Here is a 25,489-nt window from a genome sequence, read left to right as displayed (position 1 = left end):
TGATGGCTTCACTGCTGAATTCTACAAGACATTTAGAGAGGAAATACTGCCATTACTTTTTAAACTCTTCAATTAAATTGAAAGGGAACCAATACTCCCGAAATCATTCCCGGAAGCAAGCATCACCTTGATCCTCAAAGGAGAGAAAGGCCCCACCAAACAAAAAGAACTATAGGCCTATCTCACTAATGAACATAGATGCAAAAATCCTTAATAAGATACTGGCAAATAGAATGCAGAAGATCATCCAGAAAATCATATACCCTGACCAAGTGGGATTCATTCCAGGGATGCAGGGATGGTTCAACTTATGCAAATCAATCAGTGTAATACACTATAACAATAAACCCAAGGAAAAAAATCATATGATCATCTCAATAGATGCATGAAAAGCATTTGACAAAATCCAACATGAATTTAGAAAAAAAAAAACCCTACAAAAAAATGGAATAGACAGTCTCTATCTCAATCTGATAAAAGCCATCTATGAAAAACCAACAGCCAATATCATACTACATGGTCAGAAACTGAAATCCTTCTCACCAAAATCAGGAACAAGACAAGGATGTCCACTATCACCACCCCTGTTCAATATAATCTTGGAAACATTAGCCACAGCAATTAGACAAGAGAAAGAAATAAAAGGAATTAAATATAGGAAATGAAAAAATCAAATAGTCATTATTTGCAGATGACATGAAGCTCCATATAGAAGGCCCCAAGAACTCCACCAAAAGTCTTCTAGACTTAATCAAATTCAGTAAAGTAGTTACATATAAGGTCAACACACAAAAATCAATAGGTTTCCTCTACATGAACGAAGGCTCACTGAGAAAGAAATAGGGCAAACAAATCCTTTCACCATAGCACCCAAAAAACTGAAATACCTCGAAATCAACCTAATGAAATCAAAGAACTCTTCTCTGAAAACTAAAGCACTCTGAAAAGAGAGATTGAAGATGATATCAGAAAATGGAAAGACATGACTTGCTCCTGGGTAGGAAGAATCAACATAGTGAAAATGGCCATAGTTCCAAAATTGCTATATAGATTCAATGCAATCCCAATTGAAATTTCAGGAGCATACTTCATGGACCTGGGGAAAACTATCCAAAAATTCATTTGGAACAAGAAGACACCCAGAATAGCAAAAGCAATTCTAGGCAATAAAGACAAGGTAGTGGTATCACAATCCCCAACTTGAAACTATACGACAAAGCTACTGTGATAAAAACAGCATGGTACTGGAAAAGAAACAGACCTGAGGACCAGTGGAACAGATTAGAAGATGCAAAAACAATGCCAGACACACTCAGCCATCTCATCTTCAACAAAGGAGCCAAACACCCTCACTGAAGGAAAGATGGCCTCTTTAATAAATGGTGCTGGAAAAATTGGGCTTCAACTTGCCAAAGATTAAAACTAGACCTATATCTCTAACCATGCACTAAACTAAAATCAAAATGGATTAAAGATCTAAATAGTAAAAGAGAAACCCTGAACCAGCTGGAAGAGAGGTTAGGTGGAACTCTTGAAGGTATTGTTGCAAGAAAAGATTTTATGAACAAAACCTCAGTTGCCTGTGAACTAGCACAAACAATCAACAAGTGGGATCTCTTCTTACTGAAAAGCTTCTGCACAGCAAGAGAAACCACCAACAGTGTGAAGAGACAACCCACAACATAGGAAAAAATTTTCATCTATTGTTCCTCAGACAATGGTCTACTATCTAGAAAGTAGAAAAAACTTAAAAAATTTACACCTCCCAAATTTAAAGACCCAAAGCAAAAATAGGCACCTTAAATGAACAGACATTTTTCAGACAAAGAAGTAGAAATAGCAAATAAACATATGAAAAAATGTTCAACATCACTGTTCATTCGAGAGATGCAAATGAAAACAATGCTGAGATTGCACCTCACCCCAGAAAGAATGGCTGCTATCATGAAATCAACCAATAACAAATGCTGGCAGGGCTGTTGGGAAAGAGGAACACTGCTCCACTGCTGGTGGGTGTGTAGGCTGGTGCAATCAGTATGGAGATACCTCAAAGAACTAGGACTTGAGATCCCATTTGACCCCTCTATTCCACTGCTGGGGATCTTCCCCAAAGAATTAAGAGAATCATACCACAGTGATATATGTGCACCCATGTTCATAGCAGCACAGTTTGTAATAGCTAAAACTTGGAAACAGCCCAAATGCCCATCACCTGGAGACTGGATAAAGACAATGTAGTTTTTTTATAAAATGGAGTACTACTCAACCATCAAAAACAAGAAATTAGAGACATTTATTGCTAAATGGATGCATATTGAGGCCATACTCTTAAGTGAAATAAATAGGACACACATGTGTAAATACCAAATAGTTTCTCTAGTGTGAGAAACTGAAAGTATAAATAGGGACTAAAAGGTATAGTAGATAATGTGAAATAGGAAGAAAAGGGGCAAAGGGGAAGGGGAAATGGGAGGGGTAGGGGAAAAGAAAGAAGGGAATGGAATTAATATGAGCAAATGAAAAAAATGGAAACAAAGTCTTTGTAAATAGGGAAGGATGGAGATATTGAAGGGAGAGCAGGGAAATGGGGAAAATATAAGAACCAAGAGAGATTATTTAAAGGTGCAAATTTTCAATGATGAATGTCATTATATTGTATACCTAAAATGTACCAATAAAATTAATTTTAAAAAAATAAATCACCAGTCTAGTTCTTGAATTAACCAACCTTGCCCTCGCCCACTAGTGAACACTCACGAACATGTATTACTGCATTCTATAAATACTCTTCTGTCAGTTCTCTCATTTAACCCTCATCATAGAAAACTGATGCAGTTTAATCCTGATTCTACATACTAGGTTCTTTTACCACCACTTTACAGCTCAAGAAACTCAGTTTCAGAATGAGGGTGAGACTTGCCCAGGTCACAGAGCTCTTTAGTTGCTAACTTGGAATTCAAGCTTCGTCTTTTGTCACCAAGTCCGGTTCTCTTTCCTCACCCCGCAGACAAGACTGCAGAGATGTTCCATAAATAATGCCACAAATTCTAAAGCCGCACTGCTTCAACATGTGAGCGTCCTTTTTGAATAGAGCCTCATGGACTCCTTCCGCTGTCACACACATCCCCCTACGTTGTCAACTTACTTTGTCAGGCCATCAAACACTCAAAAACTCAAACATCTCAGAGGAAAACCTGGACATAAACTTGGCAATCAGTTAGTCTCTGTTCAGTTAAAGGCAGACTGCTGCACTGTCACTAAGGGTGGTCGTGTGGGTATCAACAAATCACAACACACATCTTCCCATCCCTAATTTTAAATCTAAATCTAGTCTAGGAGACCAGACCAGCACATTTTAAATCAGAAAAAGTAAAAAGGTTCAAAGGATTTGCATGGAGAAGAGTAATCAGAATGCAGGGAAAACTGAGATACTTAGGATTTAATGATTTATTCCACAGTCTCTATTGCCTATAAAAGTATGACCTTTGACAAAACTACTAGGAGAAGAGAGGGAGCCAGAAGTATCTGGGAAACACCATGAATAATGCTTCCTGGCACGTGATCTTCCTAGTGTCATTGCTACAAACCCAGGCAAGTGACAGCTTTTCCAGTGGGATGGATTAGGGGTAAGTAACCCCATCCATGCAACCATGTGGACAGAACAAACTGAAAAATGATCAGACAGCCTCAGAAAGACAAGACAGTGTCTTGCCTGAGTAGGAAGGAGGCTGCCAGGGCTACATAAGAGGAAAAGAAGCAGATAAAGAGTCAGAAGTGAAAACAAGCCCACAAACATGGAGTTCAGAGGGCACTGTGATTTCAAACCATGGCCATGGATCCTGGACTACTCCTCTTGTCTTCACTTCCCTTGAGGTTACCAGGCCAGGGACTATTCATTCATCAGCTGTGGCTGTAGTGGTAGTATGTGTTTCCCAAGGCTGGGCCATCATGGCCAGGCTCAAATATACTGAATGGGTTTGTGTGGACAGTCCAGCTGAGAGTCCCTCTGAGCCTAGACTTGCAGCCATCCTCCTGCCTGTCAGATACGGGAGTGAAGAAGCTTCCACATAATTCCTTCTCCCCGGGCATCTTAACCTTCCCCCAACCATTCAGTTCTTCCCCACAGAGGCCTAGGACAAAGAAACAGAAAATATCCACACAGGCTACAGCCTCTTTAAATGGGTCCCAGGTGGTCCTAGAGAAGTAGTTTCCCCAGGGATGACTTTTCCCTGTCAATCTCACTCATGACGACCATGAGTCTGAGACACTGTGTTATGTTCAGGTTGTCTGTCTGGCTCTGGCAAGATGCACCATGGGAGCTGAGGTCCATGATAGGAGTTAGATACAGTCAGGGATCAGATTCACACTTGGCCAGGATTCTTCCCCTTATATCTGTACTCAGGGTAAGTCAGATATCAGGTGTACCCTCCATTAAGAGAGTTTAAGCCATTCGTGTAAGGGTGAGTTTTGTTGGAAGGCATCTGAGAGTCATCTGTGCAGAGATGATCTCCTCTCCTGGAAATCCCTAGGCCAGCTTGCATTCTTCTGAATAATGACAACTAGTATTGGCCCTGAAAGTTGCTTCAGTGGCCCTTAAAGTTACCATTAATCTCACAGCCGTGAGACATCACATATACCATAGTGTACGTATTTAAATGATTCTCATTTTATGTAACTGAATTTTGGGGTGGTTTTTTGTGCATCAGTAATCAGAAAAGAGCATGAAAACAAAAGGCAAAATGAAAGAGGAAGAGGTACATTTAGCGTAGAGACTGTGCAGAAAGTAGATTTAAACAAGATCCAAGAATACAACCAAAATGCATAAAGGAAATCAATGGTAAGCAACAACATTAGTTTCTAAGGACTATTAGCCTATGCTGTAAACTCATCTCTGGGCGCCAGCAACACATATAAACTGCTATAATCACATTAATCATTATAATCACATTAAGCAGCATGAGATAATTCTCCAGCAATATGCCAAGTGGCCCTTTATTTTTTTTTTCCTATACAAGAGAGACAGTTTTCTCTTTTTCTGGATTTAACCAACGCAGCCACCTTTCAGCCTGCAGAATTAGCCTCACAAAGCCTCCTGCAACATACTGTCTAGGACACCAGCTTATCAGGAAGCTGGAATTCACCAACCCTGGAGGGCTGGGGTCTTAGTGAGCCCCCCATGCCTGAGAGCTACTCCACATCCAATTCCCAGTCCATCTGACAGTCTGTCCAGCCATACAGCTTGGACATATGCCCTCATGTCTTGGACATCAACACTCTAGTGAGATCTCGGCACCTTCTATCTGCTTGGGCTGCACTCTGCCCCATGTCAGCTCCTGGCTGCCATCTTGGAAGAACTTGACATACCACCCATCCCAGATACTTCCAAAGTCAGCCCAGAGTCCCTGGCCCCTTGAAATGTCTATAAAGAAGACAGCTCACTACTCCACCGTGAGGAACTGCCCCTCTGCTCAGTTTGTCCTGCAGGCACAGCACCAGATTGCTCTCAATGTTCAGCATGCCTGGGAGCCAATCCACCTGTGCTGTGAAAACTCTTACTAAAAGTGCAATATTCCAACAACAGACCAACAGTACCCACCTAGATCCACCTGAAAGCCTCTTTTCATTTAAGCACTTCCTCCAGTGATTCCCCAAACACCACTGAGGAAGGCCAAAGACTTTCATTCTTCTTTGATTTCCTCGAGGCTGCCTGTGATATAAGCCTTCATTGGTGGAGCTGTATCTAAATGAGCATTTAAATTCAGATTACAAACTAATACCTGTGGAGCTGAGTTCCAATTTACTCCACTCTGGGACTACAGGAAAGACCTAATGGACCTCAGAGTCTCACAAGTTGCCAGTTTATGCAGTAATTTCCAAATTTGCCAAAAGAATGGCTTTGTGACTTTAGTTGCTAAAAGAGAGAACAGAGCTGGAGAAAGTAACAGTCTATTGACACCTCTGCCAAGAAAACTACAAGGGTTGCATGGTTAAGGGGCAGGACCTCTAGGTTCACTAGTGGCAGCAGATATCTCCTGTTGGCCAAAGATAAGCATCAAAGAAACATACAACAATGGGCTCATTCTTTCTCCCAGAAGGAAAGGAGCGGGGCAGTTCTGAGTGGCTGGGAGAGAAGTCTGAGCTTTGATTGAGCCCCATTGTGGAGCGTCTGGGAAGATTACATATCTGGGCTAAGTGTTATATTCAGCAGAACACATGATGGACAGTGCTTTTGTATAAGGGACACTCCAGTCAGTGTGGAGCCTTAGACAGCTGAGAAAATTAAAGGCCTTTCAGGCCCTTTCACAACACACCTGATTTCTGTATTAAATTTGAGGGTGGATGGGCATTGTGTTGGGTAATTGCCAGTTCTGAATGTCACCACAGGCAACAGGTTTGCTTTCATCTCCTCAGTCAGTGGATGGAGGCCAGCTCCTCACTACTTAGGTAGTTCCCAGCATTAGTGATAGCGATGAGCCTTGGAAGAGGGCCATCCACTTCTAGCTTCAACCTCACCTTGTTTTGAAGGTAGGATCAAGATGTCCCTGATCCCAAGTCACAAGGCTGAGCTGGTGAGGAACTCACTTGACTCAGTAGCAGAACTCTTTCCAAGTGGTCAGCATCTATCACTAGATAAGCAGGAGGGAGAGAGGTGAGTGTGATATCACAGCCAGGAAACAGCCAGGGTGGCCCTGGAGCCTCGGTGCAACAGGAGGCAGATAAATCATGTTCTGATCAGGCCCATGGCTCTTTGTGGGAAGTGAGGCATTGTCACCCATTAGCAGATGGTTCAGCGGTTTTGGCAATGACCTGCTCACAGCAGTGCACACAGACCACTGGGAAGATCTGGAAGTCAAGTCTACTTTGTTGTAAGCATGGAACTAAGGAGCTTGTGAACAGTATTGATAAAAAAAATGTGTGCAATTATACAAAAGCTTTATTTAATAAGCTTACAGGACCAGAGATGAGGGAATCAACCATGGCTGTCTGTGCACTGGAGAGCCCTGGAACCCAGCAGCTGCTCACCCCAAGAAGAAAACCACAGAATAAGAAAGATCAAAGATGCAGCACCCAGGCTGCAAGCCTATTGGATGGTGTCACCCATATCTGGGTGGGTCTTCCTTCCTCAGTTTCCTGGCCTACATGTCAATCGCCCACAGACACACCCAGAACTATGCTTTACAACTCTGCTAGGCATTCCTTACTCCAGTCAAGTTGACATTTCATGATTAATGGTCATAGTAGCTCGAGTCTCATAGTACTCGGAATTCTCTCAGCAGCTCAATTGATAAAGACATTGAAGTCCTGAGGTTTAGCGACAGGCTCAAGGTCACACAGTGTTAGAATTCAAACCTGGGTCTCTAAAGCCCCCAAAGCTTTTAGTTCACATAAGTGTTTGTGTCAGTCTCATCTCATCACTAAAGGAAGATGATGACTTTCTGGCCTTGCCTACCTCATGACCCCCATCATGGAGATGGGCTTGATCAAAGAACCAAGTGCACAGGCTAGAGGAAGCCTCGCCTTCCAAATCAGCTGCAAAGCAACAGTCCAGGCTATTTCTGTCTGGCATGATAGGTATCAAAGTGAGGAGAGCAAGTCTCTCCAGCTTCCCTTCACCTTCTAGAACACCTTCTGTAATATCAGCCTCCTGGCTCAGAGACACCTCCTTAGGGTGAATCATCTAGAAACAGCCTCCAGTGCAGGGTGCTGCCTGGGGCTAAGGGTAGGGACTGGCTATCCACTCATGTTATGCTTTGGAAACCTCAGGCATCCATGGAAACTTCTTAGGGACATGCTCACTACACTCACCTGTGTCCTTGACCGAAACAGACTGATAACAAAGACAAGTGATGGCCCAGTTCATTAATTGTCACTATAGAGAGAAGACTGGTTGGTTCTTCCTCCTCCTTTTATAAGATATGTTTATCTAGTCATCTCTTACCTGCACTGTACCATGTACTCAACCCCAGTGCCTGGTACCACCTCAGCTCTCATGCTTGCTCTTGGAGTCACAGGCCCCTGAGAGCCTGTGTGTGGAGGACACTGCTATCCCTCAGCATTCCCTATGGGACTAGGAGTTGAATGCTTCAACTCCAGCTCCTCCACAAGAATGGCCAAGGCAAGATCCCTGAGTACACCATGGCAGAGGTCAGCCTTCTGCTTTCCAGGATGATCTCACCTTAAGGATGTCCATGTGCTCTTCCCTCTTGCTCTGGACCACTTTCCCCAGATTCTGGTTCAGTTGTCTCTTTCTGTTTGTTCAAATCATCATTCAAAAGTCATCTCTTCAGGTAAAGCTTCTCTGACCACCTGAAGCACAAGACTCTCAGTGACAATCACATCACCTCCTTTTGCTTTTCTTCAGTGTTTATTACTATTCACATCATCCTGTCTGACCATTCTCCACCACCAGAATCTCAGGTATATGAAAACTGAAATTTCACCTCTCCTAGTTACAGCTGTTTCACCAGAACCTACCATGATGCCTACACAAATAGCTGGTGCTCTGTGATTACATGGAGAATGAGCTCATGAGGTCTTGTCTCTGTGGAATTTCTGCTTCTGCTTATGGTCACAGGACTGGATCTAAGGGCTGGCTTGCCAGTGGTTCATCCTCACTATGAACATAAAGATAAGTGTGCCACAGAAACCAAGGATCATGCTTCTGCAGTGAGATGGGCACAGCGGAGAGGCCCTGGGTAATGGCAGATAACTCTGTGATGGAGAAAATCAATAACATTGGGATAGTGAAGCACTTACCACAGAGCCCACACATCAAAAACACCAAATTTCTGCTGCAGATGAAAGTGTCTGCCTACTCTCTCCAGGTTGTCATAATACAATGCCACAACTAAGCGCCTTAAGAAACAGATATTCATTGCTCATTGTTCTGGAGACTGACAGTCCAAGACCCAGTGCCACATGGTCAAGTAATGGGTAGCGTTCTCTTCCTGGATGCCTAGCTTCTCTCTGTGCTTTTCTTCAATAAATTGTCATGGAGAGAGGCTCAGCTCCAGTCTCTGTCAGGACACTAATCCTATTGGATCAGAGCCCTACACCATGACCTCATTTAACTTGAAATGGACCCATAAGAGCCTTATCTCCAAATACAGCCACATTTTGAGTTAAGGCCTCAAACTGAGCAAACATTGGGAGAACACAATGCATCCCACGCCAGTGGCTCTGATATCTGGCACCCAAGGCACACACTACTCCAACAACAGACTCTGAGCTGGACTCATGGCACCAGGGGAAGGCAAATGCCATGCCCAGGAGATGGCTGTTCACATGTTGAATGCTGGGTGGCACTGAGCCAAAAGCAGCCACCATCATTCCAGATGGACACTATAGTTCTGGGACAGACAGGGCCTATTGTGGTTGCCCATCATGTGCCCAGCACAGTATCCATGCAAAGTAGCCCTTTCTGAGGGCCAGGACCAGGAAGGTGCCCCTGGGTTAATTTCCACCATTGCAGGTGCTGCCATGGTCCCTAGAGAGGCTTGCCCAGATCATAAAGTAGCTGACCCTGCTGCTTAGAAGAGGAGTTGGGCAGGTGGGCCATGAACCTCAGGCAGTGGGTAGTTGGTGGATGGGCAGCCCTGGCTTCTCCATTCACAAATGCCATAGAAAAGCAGGGAGGGAATGAACCTCTACATCCTCCAAAGCAGAAGTGCCACTTTCCTGAAGGCAGCTGTAGGTGGCACATATGGGGGAGGGTGCTGCTCACAGGGCAGCCCCAATCTGCAGTCTCCTCCCCATGCCAGGTCCCTGCACAATTGCAGGGAAGACAGGACCACCACACAAAGCTGAGAGAGGCCCCCTTCTGAGGACCCTTCAGTGACCAAGGTGGGTACCACAGAAGCCAGAGAGAAAGGAGCAAGCAGAGGCACAGCGAAGTCTTCCTGTGACCAGAGGCCCCACAGAGAGATGGTGTCACCAATGTTCTCATTGTTCCCCTCCTCCACCTCAACTTTCTGACCCTTTATCATCAGGGATTTCTGATGCTGTGAATTCAAAACTCACTTCCAACACTACAGCTCCTTGAACTGCAGAAAGTACATTACTCTGCCTCATGTCCTCCTCTAAAATGGAATGAGCCTACCAAGAGAACTCAATGAGTGGTTGCTGTAGTTATATTTCTTTCCATGGACAGAGAAAACGTGTATTTAGGATGTAAATTACATACTAGACACTGTACTGAGGGCAGGAAAATGTGCCAATTATATCTCTCTATATATAGAAATCTGCATAGATATTTCTATCTATATACAGAGATAATTATAAAGAACTTTTACATACATTTTCACATTTCTACATATATAAGAGTAGAGAAATGACAAATGACACCATTTTTTTTGTCGTTGCTGTTAAATTCTTTTATTGGTACATTGTAGGTATAAAACACAATTACATTTCTCATTGGGAACTGTACCTTTACATAATGCATCTTGGTTCTTATTTTTCCCCCATTCCTAGCCCTCCCTTCACCCCCTCCACCCTTTCCGATTTACAAAGACTTTATTTCCATTTTTTCCATTTCAATCATTTTTCCTTTCTCTTCTTTCCTTTCCCCTACCCCTCCCATTACCCCTACCCCTTTGGACCTTTTCTTCCTATTTTGCATTATCGATTATTCATTCTAATCATTGGTACATTTTAGGTATACAATATAATGACATTCATCATTGGAAATTTGCACCTTTACATAGTCTCTCTTGGTTCTTATTTTTCACCCTTGCCCAGCCCTCCCTTCAACCCCTCCAGTCCTCCCTATTTACAAAGATTTTGTTCCTATTTTTCCATATTCTCATATTAACCCCATTCCCTTCTATCCTTTCCCCTAGCCCTCCCACTTCCTTCCCCTTTGCCCCCTTTCTTCCTATTTCATTACCTATTATACATTTTAGGCCTTATTTACACTTTCAGCTTCTCACACCAGAGAAACTATTTGGTATTAATACATGTGCATCCTATTTACTTCACTTAAGAGTATGGCCTCAATGTGCATCCACTTAGCTATAAATGTCTCTAATTTCTCTTTTTTTATGGCTGAGTAGTACTCCATTTTATTTTTAAAACAACCCACATTGTCTTTTTCCAGTCTCCAGTTGATGGGCATTTGGGCTGCTTCCAAGTTTTAGCTATCACAAACTGTGCTGCTATGAAGATGGGTGCACATATATCACTGTGGTATGATTCTTTCAATTCTTTGGGGAAGACCCCCAGCAATGGAATAGCAGGGTCAAATGGGACTTTCAGTCCTAGTTCTTTGAGGTATCTCCATACTGATTTCCACAGTGGTTGCACCAGTCTACACTCCCACCAGCAGTGAAGCAGGGTTCCTCTTTCTGCATGGCCCCGCCAGCATTTGTTATTGGTTGATTTCATGATAGCAGCCATTCTTTCTGGGGTTAGGTGGAATCTCAGCGATGTTTTCATTTGCATCTCTTGAATGGCCAATGATGTTGAACGCTTTTTCATGTATTTATTTACTATTTCTACTTCTTTGTCTACGAAATGTCTGTTCATTTCAGATGCCCATTTTTGGATTGGGTCTTTAAATTTGGGAGGTCCGATCTTTTTAAGTTCTTTATAGATTTGAGATAGTAGACCTTTGTCTGAGGAAGAGCAGGTGAAGATTTCTTCCCACATTGTGGGTTGTCTCTTCACACTGCTGGGGATTTCCTTGCTGTGCAGAAGCTTTTTAATAAGAAGAGATTCCACTTGTTGATTGTTTGTGCTAGTTAACGGGCAACTGAGGTTTTGTTCATAAAATCTTTTCCTACACTGATGTCTTCAAGAGTTCTACCTAACCTCTGTTCCAACTGGTTCAGAGTTTCTATTTTAATATTTAGATCTTTAATCCAATTTGATTTTAGTTTAGTGCATGGTGAGAGATATAGGTCTAGTTTTAATCTTTGGCAAGTTGAAACCCAATTTTTCCAGCACCATTTATTAAAGAGGCTATCTTTCCTCCAGTGAGGGTGTTTGGCTCCTTTATTGAAGATGAGATGGCTGAGTATGTCTGGCATTGTTTCTGCATCTTCTTGTCTGTTCCACTGGTCCTCAGGTCTGTTTCTTTGCCAGTACCATGCTGTTTTTATCACAGTAGCTTTGTAGTAGAGTTGCAGGTTGGGGATTGTGATACCCCCTGACATGTCTCTGTTAACCTGAATTGCTTTTGCTATTCTGGGTGTCTTCTTGTTCCAAATGAATTTTTGGATTGTTTTCTCAAGGTCCATGAAGTATGCTGCTGGGATCTCAATTGGAATTGCATTAAATCTATATAGCAGTTTTGGAAGTATGGCCATTTTCACTATATTAATCCTTCCTACCCAGGAACAGGGGATGTCTGTCTATTTTCTGATATCATCTTCAATCTCTCTTTTCAGAGTGCTATACTTTTCAGAGAAGAGGTATTTGATTTCTTTCATTAGGTTGATTCCTAGATATTTCAGTTTTTTGGATTCTATTGTAAAAGGAATTATTTGCCCTATTTCTCTCTCAATAAGTCTCTCATTCGTGTAGAGGAAAGCTATTGATTTTTGTGTGTTGACCTTGTAACCAGCTACTTGACTGAATTGGATTATTAAGTCTAGCAGACTTTTGGTGGGGTTCTTGGGGTCTTCTATATAGAGTATCATGTCATCTGCAAATAATGACAATTTGACTTCTTCATTTCCTATCTTTACTCCTTTTATTTTTTTCTCTTGTCTAATTGCTGTGGCTAATGTTTCCAGAACTATATTGAACAAGAGTGGTGATAGTGGACATCCTTGTCTTGTTCCTGATTTGAGTGTGAAGGATTTCAGTTTTTGACCATTTAGTATGATATTGGCTGTTGGTTTTTCATAGATGGCTTCTATCAGTTTGAGGTAGAGACCATCTATTCCAATTTTTTGTAGGGTTTTGATGATAAATGCATGTTGGATTTTGTCAAATGCTTTTTCTGCATCTATGGAGATAATCATATGGTTTTTGTCCTTGGCTCTGTTGATATAGTGTATTAGATTGGTTGATTTTCATATGTTGTACCATTCCTGCATCCCTGGGATGAATCCCACTTGATCAGAGTGTATGATCTTCTTGATGATCTTCTGCATTCTATTTGCCAGTATCTTATGAAGAATTTTTGCATCTCTGTTCATTAGTGAGATTGGCCTATGGTTCTCCTTTTCAGTTGGGTCTTTCTCTGCTTTGGGGATCAAAGTGATGCTTGCTTCTAGGAACGAATTTGGGAGTATTGCTTCCCTTTCAATTTCATTGAAGAGTTTAAACAGTAGTGGCAGCAGTTCCTCTCTAAATGTCTTGTAGAATTCAGCAGTGAAGCCATCAGGGTCCGGGCTTTTCTCAGTTGATAAGTTTTTAATTATGTTTTCAATTTCATTAGTTGATATTGGGTTGTTTAGAATTTTTAGGTCTTCTTCGTTCAACTTTGGTAATTCATATATATCTAGGAATCTGTCCGTTTCTTCTGTGTTTTCCATCTTATTGGCGTATAGGTTCTGGAAGTAGGTATTGATGATCCTCTGGATTTCTGCTGGGTCTGTTGTAATTTCAGCCTTTTCATTCTTAATTTGCATGGATTGGGCCTTTTCTTTCCTTTTTCTGATAAGGTTGGCTAAAGGTTTGTCAATTTTGTTGATTCTTTCGAAGAACCAACTCTTGGCTTTATTGATTTTTTTGTATCATTCTCTTAGTCTCCATTGTATTGATTTCTCCTCTGATCTTTATAATTTCCTCCCTTGTATGAGCTCTGGGGTTGTCCTGCTCTGCTTTTTCTAGAAGCTTGAGGTGCAGCATTAGGTTGTTTACTTGGGGTCATTCTGTTTTCTTAATATGCATATTCACTGCTATGAATTTCCCTCATAAGACTGCTTTCATTGTGTCCCATAGATTCTGATATGTTGTATTGACATTGTCATTTAATTGAAGGAACTGTCTGATTTCTTCTTTAATTTCCTCTGTGACTCATTGGTTATTCAGAAGTGTGTTGTTCAATTTCCACATGTTTATGAAATTTTTTGAGTTTCTTTTGCTATGGATCTCCAATTCCATCACACTATGGTCTGATAATATACAGGGGATAACTTCAGTTCCTTTGAACTCATTTAAACATGTTCTATGCACGAGTATGTGTGGTCTATTTTAGAGAATGACTCATGTGCAGCTGAGAAGAACGTGTATTCTGATTTTGTGGGGTGGAAGACTCTGTAAACATGTTAAGTTCATTTGTTCAAGAGTTTGATTGAGTTCTAGTATTTCATTACTTATTTTTTGTCTAGTTGATCTATCTATTTGTAACAGTGGGGTGTTGAGGCCCCCCACTACAATAGTATTAGTACATATATGACTTTTCATGTCTGTTAGTATTTGTTTTATATAGTTGAGCGCACTAGTATTTGGTGCATAGATATTTATGATTGTCATCTCTTCCTCTTAGATTGTTCCCTTTATAAGGATGTAGTGTCCTTCTTCATCTCTCTTAATCAGTGTTGGTTTGAAATCTACTTGATCTGCAAAGAAGATAGCTACTCCTGCTTTTTTTTCGGGTTCCTGTTGCATGGACTATTGTTTTCCACCCTTTAACTTTCCGTCTATAAGTTTCCTTTTGAATTAAGTGTGTTTCTTGTATGCAGCATATTGTTGGATTTTGCTTCTTGACCCATTCTCCCAGTTTGTTTCTTTTGATTGGTGAATTGAGACCATTAACACTGGTGGTTATAACTGAAACGTATTGACTTGTCATTGCCATGACTTTTTCTTTTTGTTGGATTCTCCCCCCTCTACATTGAATTTCTTGTCATGCCAGATGGGTTCATTCTGCTTTGCTTCCTGGGCTTGTGAACCTCATTGTCTGTTCCCAGGATATTGTGTAAAATTTTTTGGAGTGCAGGTTTGGTATTCATGAAGTTCCTAAGGTGCTCTTTATCATAAAAGTATCTTATTTCTCCATCAATTTTGAAAGATAGTTTTGCAGGGTACATCAATCTGGGTTGGAGGCTGTTTTCTTTTAGGGCTTTGAATATGTCACTCCAAGCTCTTCTTGCCTTGATAGTTTGTGTTGAGAAGTCTGCTGTGATTCTGATGGGCTTTCCTTTGTATGTGATTTGTTTCTTTTCTCTAACTGCTTGTAGAACTTTGTTCTTCTGTTGAGTTTCTGGAACCTTAACAATTATATGCCTATGTGTAGATTTTTTTTGATCAAGGCTATTTGGAGCAGCGGGAGGGATGGTGGCCTGGAAGCCCCTTCCTCTGTGCTGGGAGCGGTGGGACAGAAAGTGGCCCAAAAGCCCTTTCCGCTCAGCTGGGAGCAGTGGGAGTGGATGGTGGCCAAGAAGCCCCTTCCTCTGGATCAGCAGCAGTGGGACAGTAGCTCAGAAGCCCCTACCTCTGGGCCGGGAGTGGCAGGACCCAGTACCATGGTCTGATGGTCTGGTGTCCTCTGCGTCTTTGTAGTGTGGAACCAGGTGGCTGCCTGTCTGCAGTGGGCTGACTCAGCGTGTTCCATGTGCCTCGGGACCCACCATTATTAAGATTGCCCAAAGTTACTAAATATCATAGCAAGCCTTCAAGCCCCCATCTATTTGATTGCTGAGCTGGAACTCTGAACGCAGTGCAGAAGAACCAGTATTCTCTTTTGTGGCTTGCACAGCAGGTGTGTCCCATGATATGGGCAGGTGTGTCCCCTACTAATGGCCTCCAGTGCTCAGATGTGTGAGGCACAGGCATCTGTGGGAATGGGAGGGCCCAGCACTGCAAAACCTTCTTCTCCTTGAGCACCAGCACATCTGGAAATAACAGGTGTCATGCCAGCCACACTCATGCAAACTATGGCCACATTCGGGAAACAACTTCCTGTGGACCCTGGCATGTCACAGTAACAGAGAAATGATGTCACTCAAGGCCCTGCTGCTCCCTTGAACAGCCAGTGTCTACCAACTCAGGACCACCCAGGCTTCTGCGTGCTCTTGACTTCGTCTTGTAAGTACCTAGAGTAAAATTGGAAATTCAGAGCACTAGATCTGGAGTAACATCTGGGGGTGATTGAAGCTAGAAGGCTGCTGTGTTAGAGTAGGCTTGGCATTTTCACAAATAACCCCAAACCTCAGCGGCTTCATGATGCCAATGCTCGTCTCTTACTCACATCACAGACCACACAGAGTTGCCCAGGGAGGAGGCATGAGCCTGAGCTGCTCTGCACCATGTGATGCTTCAAAGCCCCAGCACCTTCCATCTGGCTGCTCTTCCATCCGCTGGATGTCAGGAGCCTCAGAGGCTTTGGAGCTCTGTGCTGCATCTGCTACATCTTCCTAGCTAACAAGGCATGAGTGAGGTGGCAGGGAGATCTGAGGAGGTGCTCAGCTACCAGTCTTGGAAGAGACACACCTCCCTGCCATCCACATCCTGCTTTCCAAAACTCATTGGTCCTTGAGCCATGGGATAAGAAATGGAATCTAGGGGACCCCAAAATTCCCTGCCACTGTGTCCATTTCTTTTGATCTTTGTTGACCATGTGCAACTTAAAAAGGAGCAAGAACTAGTTTCCCCAACCTGGGCACAGTCTATTTGGCACAGCCCGAACCACCCACCTCTACAGAGTTCTGACACAAACAGAAACAAAAGAAAGTAAATGTTTCAATGTCCTACTCAGCCACTCTGGACCTTTTCAGTTCAAGAACACAAAACTCCTCAGGGAAGTGGTTGTGATTTTTGAGAATGGCCTGGCTGTGGGTTCTGATTAAATGTCAAAGGCGTTTGCATATAGATAGGGCCACATCTGAGCACTGTGCAAAGTGTGGTTCACCTAGGGAACACTGCTTCCACTCACATATCTTCCACTCACATATCATCCCCTCTCCATGCACACTTCCAGGGATCCCTGGACAAAGCTGGATGGTCACAGAGCTGTCTGGCAAATGTGACCAGCTCTCTCAGGAGGGCCCCGGAGCTCAACAAGTGCCCAACCTCCAACATGCTGCCACTCTTCTACAGTGAGAGCAACACTTACCGTTAGTTCAGGGATTCTGCAGGCATCTATTGCACACGAGGCACATGTCAAGCACATGAGTAGGTAGCTGATATAAACAAACAAAAAGCAACTAGAAGGAAGTTTCTGCCCTAATAGGGTGTATGGTTTGTTTGGACAAAGGAGAGGAGTGTATCTGAAAATAAGCAATTCTGGTCTGATGTGCTACCTGCTGTGAGGAAGGAGGAAGAACGTGTCTGCAGACCTCAGAAGGGCCACCTGAGCTAGGCCTCAGGGAACAGGGAAGGCTTTGCTGAAAGCAATGCCTGAGCAGAAACTGTAGTGTGAGAACCAGCTGCTCACCCGATAAAAAGGAATATAGGTGTCTGATAAGACAACCAGGGAGAAAAGCATACATAATAGCTGGCAGCAAGAAAGACCAAGTCATTCAGAGATACTGGAGAAAGGAGATAGAAAGGAAAGAGTAGCAAAATGAGCCTTGCAGAGACTCAGAGAATCCCATGGCCTCTGGGAGGCATGTGAATGCTGTCCAGAGGGAAAATGGGCAAGCACTGAGGAATTTAAAAGATAGAGACTCAGTCACGTTGGTGTTGGAGGAAGATCAACCTCAGTGACATTCAGAAAGTCAAGGAGAGGTGTGAAGTTGAAGGCAAGAAGAGCAAGGAGGAGGCAGGCCTGTAAAAGCAGAGTGGATGAAGATACAGCAGCATGGGGGTTCCCTTTCCAAACCACAGGTCACATTCTTGCAGAGGAACTGCAGCTGCTGCAGGATGGAGTGGGACCAGGGTTCTCCAAAGGCACCTGCTCCAAAGCCACTGCTTCTGCAGCTGGAGAGTTCAGGGTAACCCAACTGGGAGCCCTGCCTTCATGTGAGGCTCAGGACACCAGGTAGTTCTCTTCCGTGGATACCCCTGGGGACAGCAGAGCTGCTCTGGGAGACACAGCCACATTCTAAGCACTTGTGGCCTTGGCACTGAGTGGGTCAGCCTTGTATGCAAGCACAGTCCAGCTCACTGGTGAGTGCCAGGCTTATGGGCTGTAACAATCACCAGAGGAGCTGGCTGGGAAAGGGATGAAGAGGTGAAGTGAAAGAAGGTGGCCCTGGGAAGAGGTGCTAGTTGGAGTAGGCAATGCTGCAAACAACAGCCAGGAGGACTGGCAGACCTCTGGGGCTTATTCCCTCTCTGGGCTTCTGGCCTAGATCCTGAAAGGTTCCAAAGTGGCCAAACAAAGGCCAGGCTTTCAATAGACCCTGCTGATCTCCTCACACAGGAGGCAGAAGAAGATGCAGTAGACATGGAAATATGCTATAATTTCATTTCTATTTCATCTTTCTTTCAGCAGTTATTTATGAAAATTATGTTTTATTCCATTTATTATAGGTTTGGGTTTTTTCCCCATTCTGTCATTTCCAGTCAGAAAATGTGGCTTGTACCATTTATATACTCTTTGGAACACACTCAGAATTTCTTTGCAGCATACAATATCATCTGCTTTTGAATCCTTGATTTGATTTATCTCTTAGTCAGCCGAAATACATCTAAAGCAGTTTCCAGGACACATAAGAAAGAGGCACACTTTCTAAACCATTGCATTTCTGAAAATGTCTTTTTTTTTTTTATGGCTTCACACATCAACAACAATTTAGCTGAACACCAAATTCTAGGGTCGCAACCCTTTTCATTTAAGCCTCTGGAGACGGCGGCTCTGTGTTGGAGGGATCTCTGAGGCAAATGGATGTTGCTTCCTTTGTGGGCGCTCCCACCTTCTATGGAGAAGCATCCAGCTTTTTTAACCCAGCTAAATCATATCAAATTCTCTTCTCCCAGACTCGCAGCGCCCAGGCTCCAGGAGCACCAGCTCTGAGGAAGGGAGGTGCGACATCACGTGGTGGCATGAGGGAGGTGCAGGTGTGGGCTCTGCTGAGAAATGTCACCACAGAATGCAGGACATCAAGCTTCCCATAGTAATTTCCCAACCTCCACCAAATATTAGCCACAAGCACAGTAGCGTAGTCGCACACTCTGCACTCCCATTTCACTTCCATAAGCAGGAGTTTATTATAAAGCAATAGGATTTCTACAGCAGGGGCAAAATTGCATCCATTGGATTGATAAAATAGTAAATTGAAACTTGAGTTTTCCTAGGTATGCTTTCCTCTCCAAGCTGCATGTCCATTGACAGATGCTGCAGATCTCACCCATGCCCTATGCTCCAAGTGTCCCCTCTGACCTTGCCTGGTTCTCAAGGGTCCTGTATCTTAACTCAGGACTGCGTGACATGCCAAGCCACCTTATCTATGCCAAATTAGTCTTTATTCAAAAGGCCACAGTGCTGCAAGACCAAGAGAGTTGATTCTAGGAGGAGGATCAGATTGGGGAAGATGGCACTGAAGTCAGTGGACAGGGTCCTGGTAAGAAGCCTATGAACTGCTGGATGGTGAGTGACAGAATCCCTGGGCAGGTGAGGACCTGTGGGAGCAAGAAGGCCTCCAGAAGATGCCCCATAGAGGGACAGCCTCCCTGGGGTAACTGCAGCACTGCCTGGCAAGCGGGTTGCTTCTCTCCTTGAATACCAAAGACATGTAAGGCCCTATTTGACATCTTGCTCCAGACACAAACTCCTTTTGCTTTGTGCTGATTTGTTTTGTGCCACAGTTTGTCTCTTGCCAAACCAACAATGGCACCAGTTAAGCTGCTCAGCAAGCAGCAGTGCAATCCCAGGAGAGACCTCTTCACTAAGTCCCACTTTGGGCATTGTTATGGCTTATATCTAGATGTCCCCTCAAAGCCTCATACAGGCATAGGTGGGGCTTTTCAGAGGCATAGGTGGGGCTGGATCTAGCATGTGTGATGCTGGGATCAAGGGTGTGTGATTACTAAATTATTCCACTGATTGGTCTGGCATAGTTCTGAGTGTAGATAACAGGAAGGCCTACCCTGGTTATTACCCACCCTAAGGGCATGTAGCCTGGATGGACTATAAGGGACAGAAAGAGGGCTGCTGCTGTCACTTGCTGCTAGCTGCTTTTGGTGCCTTCTCTCCACCATGAACTATTTCTCCTCTGTGATGCCCCTCTACCACTCCACCCTGCCTTGGAGCCAGCTGATTACTCACTAAAACCTCTATAAGCTGTGAATCAAAATAAACCTTTCCTTCTTTAACTTTGGGTATCAGGTATTTTGTCTCAGCAACAAGAAAAGTAACTAAGACAGACATCTTATGTCACTTCTCCAGTCTCATTGTTGCTATAAAACAGAATGACAAAAGCACCCTGTGATCTCTCTTAACTGTGATGAGAAACTCACAAGACACTTGATACACATGAAGCAAGGGCTTTGAAATCTGCTCCAGAGAGAGCAGACCTGCTTCAAAGGATCAACATAGTGTGGATAGAATTGCTGTGCCTTTTCTGACAGGTCTCACTGCATTAGTGATCAAGCATCCTAGGACACAGAACTGTTGAGAGAACTTGGCTAGAGACAGTCTCCATTCTGGCTTGGTTAGGAGATAGTCAGGGCTCAGTGGGCACAATCTGGAGGGTTGCACACAAAACACAAGGAGTAATATTTCAGGGCTAGAGAAGGAAGGTCATGTGCAGCAGCAATGCCACCCAGCCCATCTTAGAGGCTGCACCATAGAAGTCAGGTTGATGACCTAGCTCCAACTGTCATCATGAAGATCTGACACTTCATAAGTTACCTCTCATTCTGAAATCCATTCTGGACCTGAAATGAAAACACTGTCCCAGGCCAAGCTTTGCAGACTTTTTGGTAGCAGAACTTTTTTCAGTTGGAATTTCTTTTTCAAATTCTAGTTTATGACAGTAAATTCACTCCTCATAATACAGTATTTATATTTCTGCTCATGATGGAAAGTCCCCTTTGAAGTTTGTAGATTTCTTATGAAGCACATTATTATAGTCACTTGCTTAGATTATAGTGGCTATGTGAATACCATGTGCCAGGCAGCATGGCTAACAATGTGGTACCACCTGGATACCTACAATGGTCCCTGCCCTTACAGTCATGTGGCCCAGCCAAACAAGACATGAGAGATTACAAAGCAGCTTGATAGGAGCTCAAACAGAAGGATTTGAAAACACACCCAAGGAGCTTTTAACTCCATTGGGCATGTGGAGGAGTTCTGGCTGATGTTTCAGAAAAATTGAATTTGAAAGTAGTTGCTAGGAAGGCCCACCTGTGCAGAAACATGAAGAAATGGTACTTGGAACTGCTGACTAGGAATTGGTTCAAACATAAAGACAAACAACTGAGGGTGCAAGATGGAGCCATAGAATCAAGCACCACATGTACCTCAAAATTCATCTGTGAAATACTAAGAAAGCTGGGCTTCACAACAGGTGCCCCAAGAAACCAGTGCTATCTGCAAAGCAGGTTGAGAATCACTAGTCTAGATGACCTCCGAGGGTACTCTCTGCACTAATGCTTGTGACAACAGATTTCATTAAACCCAACCAATAAATTCTTGCACATTAATTGAGCCATTCAACAAATATTTGCTAAATATAATTAAAGTGTGATAATTTAAATCATGAAGACTTAGTGAAACATCTTTTGGGGAAAAAAAGATAAAAGTAAACCCATTTCTGGAAGAAACTCAATTTCTATTTCTCAAAGGACAGCCTCACATCTCCAATGAGGGAGAGAAGGAAGGCAGAAGTTTGGAGGGGGCAGCCAGGGAAAACAAGGATGCTGCCTCCTGAAACAATACAGGTGTAGGCTGGAACTCTGTGGGACTGTGAAACAAAAGATAGCAGATGAGCAAGGGAGCTGCAAAGCTCTCACAGGTCTAATTGAGGAGCTTAAACTCCAGGAAGCTAAGGAAGTGGGCCCCTCCACCACAGCCAGCCAAGGACATGTGCCCCTTGGAGCAGACCAGAGAAAGTGAGCACTAAAAGAAGCTGAGCAGTGGCTCAGGTGGGGATTAAAACCTCAGGAGAGATAGTAAAAGTCTTGCATCTAAAGAATGAGCTATCAGTACTCCAATTTTGGTTAACTGTTATTACATCAACAGCTACCAGAACCACACCCCTTCTTAGCTCTTATGTCTTTCTAGAACCTTATGGTTTGGACATCAAATATTACCCAAAGGCCATGTTTTGAAGGCTTGGTGGCTGTCTGTGGTTATTGGGAGGTGATAGAACCTTCACAATGCGGGGCCTAATGAAAGAAATTTAGGCCATTGGGCATATTACCTTGGAGGGGATGTCTTTCCTGCTGCCATTATGTACTGTACCATACTAGGTGACAAGATCTAGAAGCCATGAACTAAAACCTCTGAAACCATGAACCAAAATAAATCTTTCCTCTTTTAATTGTCTATCTCCTTTATTTGTCACACAAACAGAAAGCAGACTATTATATAAAGTAATCCTCTACATTGGCTCAGGTATGGGCATGTGGCTTGCTTAGACCTATGAAACACTGGCAGGTTGATGCAACCAAGGCTTGTCTTCTTAAAGTTCTTCCCCTTGAAACATACTTGCCAAGCTCTAAGAAACCCCAGGTGACCCTGTTGGGGAAAAGGTCAAATGAAAAGGATATGGGAATGAATCATGAAGAGAGAAGCTGCAGGGAAAAGAAGCTCAGTGCTGGAGGAGATTCCAGAGAAATACAGCCACTGAAGGACCACTCAACATGACATAGAGCAGAAACAACCTCATCCACCTCAGAATCATGAAATATAACCATCACTTTAAGCCACTCGGTTTGCCATGGCTTGCAATGTGGCAATACTACTAGAAAGAAATGCAAAAGAGGGACACACGTGGAACTGAAAAGTAAAGTGTATTCTTGGAAGTTCCAACATCAGTCCAATAGGAGTTTGAGGATAGGACATGCAGCAATCAAAGAAAAAATGAAAATTTCTCATGTTTGAAGGAATACTGTATTCAGATAAAGGAGTTCCCCAAGTGCTAAGCAGGTCAGAGAGAAAAGACCTCCACCTGGAACACAATGATCATATTTCAGAAAACAAGGATAAATGTAGGGTAATAAGAAAAACCACCCCCTAAAAACATAAATTTTTAAAAACTGTCACACAGAATGGCATAAAATGAGACTAGCATTAAACTTTTCATTAGAAATGTTGGATACCATGAAATGTTTCAAAATTTGAAACTTTTTAAGGCATCAGATGTCATAGTTCATGATCATGCCATAGTGCAAAGGATGCAAGATTACTTGGAGTCAATGACCAGTCCAAACTCCAAGAAGACCCAGAGGGGTTGCCCTTAACCAATACCTCTCAGTGTGAGAAAGTCTCATAAGGACAGTCCCTAACTGAAGCCTCTGTGGCTTTTTATTGACAGAACCAGAAAGCAAGGGTAAAAGAAAAAAAGAAGGGTGGCTGGGCAGGAACTCATGTAGGGGACAGGGTAAGGACAGGGAAGGTCAGGCTGGTCTGTTAAATGACTAAGAATGGGATTCATCTAAATGATAAATCGAAGTATGAGGAGGACAGAGGCCAGAGCATTCATTCTTTAAAGCAATGCATTTTAATCCCACTTGTGCTAATGGCCCAGTAGGCTATCTTTTAATTTCTAACCATGCATTCCAGGAAGTTTTAGGCATGTGTTTCCGAAAGTCCCTTACCATATATATTTCATACCTCTGGCCAGTGCCCCCACAATCAGATATGATATTGTAAGGGGAAAATCTCACATCTGACCTTATATGGTGGCTCACAACCAAAATACAGGTGCACTAGAAATATTGTATAAAGTTACCTTTAGGCTATGTAAATAAGTAGTATATGAAACATAAATGAATTGTGTGTTTACACATTGGTCTCATCCACAGAATATTTCATTATGCACATGCAAGTATTATAAAACATGAAAAACATCAAAATATGTGGTCCCAAGCATTTTAAATAAGGGTTTTCCATTTTTTTTTTTTTTTTTTTTTTTGGTACTGGGGATCAAACTCAGGAACTTGTGCTTGCGAGGCAGGTGGTGGAACCACTGAGCTAAATCCCTGGACCCCAAGCATTTTGAATAAGAATATCAAACAACTTCTATGCACCACTAAGTACAAATCATACCCTGTCTTCTAAAGGGAGGGTACAACAAGTGGTGAGAGGAGCGTTCCACCGCTCCCAGCCCAGAGGAAGGGGCTTCCAGGCCACCGTTTCACCGCTCCCAGCTTAGAAGAAGGAGCTTCTGGGCCGCTGTTCCACCACTCCCAGCCCACAGGTAGGGGCTTCCGAGTCACCTTTCCACTGCTCCCAGGTCAGAGGAGGTGAGAAGCACAGGAGCCAACAGCACACCCCCCACCCCACCCCATCACCGTTGAAATGCGAAGACAGGTAAACAAGTCTCAAAACCAAACTTCCAGATCACCTACAGCAACCACAAAGAGAAATGAAATGGAACGCTCTGAGACTCACCCACCTGGACTCCCTGAACTGGTAACAAAAGAGGACCTGGAAAAAATGAAATCAAAAATAATTTATCAAATAACAACAGAGACTGTGCTCATAGTGCAAGGCATGATTAATAAATCTAGAGAGGAGCTGAAGAACATGATGGAATCCCAAAAAAGGAAACAAATGGAATCCAGAAAACAGATGTAAACAGATTTCCAGGAGATCAGAAACTCCACTGAAAGTATACACAGCAGGATGAGCCAATGTGAGGACAGAATTTCAGATATAGAAGATAAGATTTCAATTAGTGACCAGGAAAAGGAAAGTTGCTTCAAAATTGTAAGGGACAACAAGAAATGAATCCACCAGCTGCTAGATGATGCAAAGAAGAATAGCGTGACTGATTGGAGTCAAGGAAGAAACAGGAGAGTGCAAATGACCTTAAAAAATTGTTCACAGAAGTAATGGGAGAAAACTTCCCAAGCAGGGGAAAAAAACTTGATATACAGATAAGAGATACATATAGGACTCCAAATAGTCTTGATCAAAATAAATCTACACATAGGCACATAATTGTTAAGATTCCAGAAACCCAAGAGAAGAACAAAGTTCTACAAGCAATTAGAGAAAAGAAAAAAATCTCATACAAAGGAAAGCCCATCAGAATCACAGCAGACTTCTCAATGCAAACCCTCAAGGAAAGAAGAGCTTGGAGGGATGTATTTCAAGCCCTAAAGGAAAACAGCCTCCAAGCCAGATTGACGTACCCTGCAAAACGGTCTTTCAAAATTGATGGAGAAATAAGATACTTTCATGACAAAGAGCACCATAAGAATTTCATGAACACCAAACCAGCACTCCAAAGAATTTTACACAATATCCTAGGAACAGACAATGAGGATCACAACCCCAGGAAGCACAGCAGAAGGAACCCATTGGGGAAGACAAAAAATTAAATGTAAAGGGAGAGAATTAAATGTAAAGAGAAACGAAAAAGTCATGAAAATGATAAGTCAATACATATCAGTTATAACCATCAATGTAAATGGTCTCAATTCACCACTCAAAAGAAACAGACTGGCAGAATGGGTCAAGAAGCAAAATCCAATA

The 25,489-nt window shown here is 43.0% G+C and overlaps 1 long non-coding RNA gene across 3 annotated transcripts in view; it reads right to left on the bottom strand.

Annotated features, from left to right (window-relative positions):
• LOC101708188 (uncharacterized) overlaps nt 1-25,489 on the bottom strand; it is a 392,264-nt gene that overhangs the window by 101,652 nt on the left and 265,123 nt on the right. For 2 of the 3 annotated variants that reach the window (XR_015447370.1, XR_015447371.1), the window contains one exon: nt 8,177-8,307. The exons of the other annotated variant lie outside the window; for it this stretch is intronic. This is a non-coding gene — a long non-coding RNA (uncharacterized LOC101708188). The remainder of the gene's footprint in view (nt 1-8,176; nt 8,308-25,489) is intronic. 3 annotated transcript variants of the gene reach the window in all.

This window comes from Heterocephalus glaber, unplaced genomic scaffold (genome assembly GCF_053883595.1).
Source record: "Heterocephalus glaber isolate CG9 unplaced genomic scaffold, H.glaber_assembly_v1.0 deba00001755, whole genome shotgun sequence".
NCBI classification, from domain to species: domain Eukaryota; kingdom Metazoa; phylum Chordata; class Mammalia; order Rodentia; family Bathyergidae; genus Heterocephalus; species Heterocephalus glaber.
The sequence above is the reverse complement of the archived record's forward strand: the minus strand, read 5'-3'. Positions and strand labels throughout refer to the sequence as shown.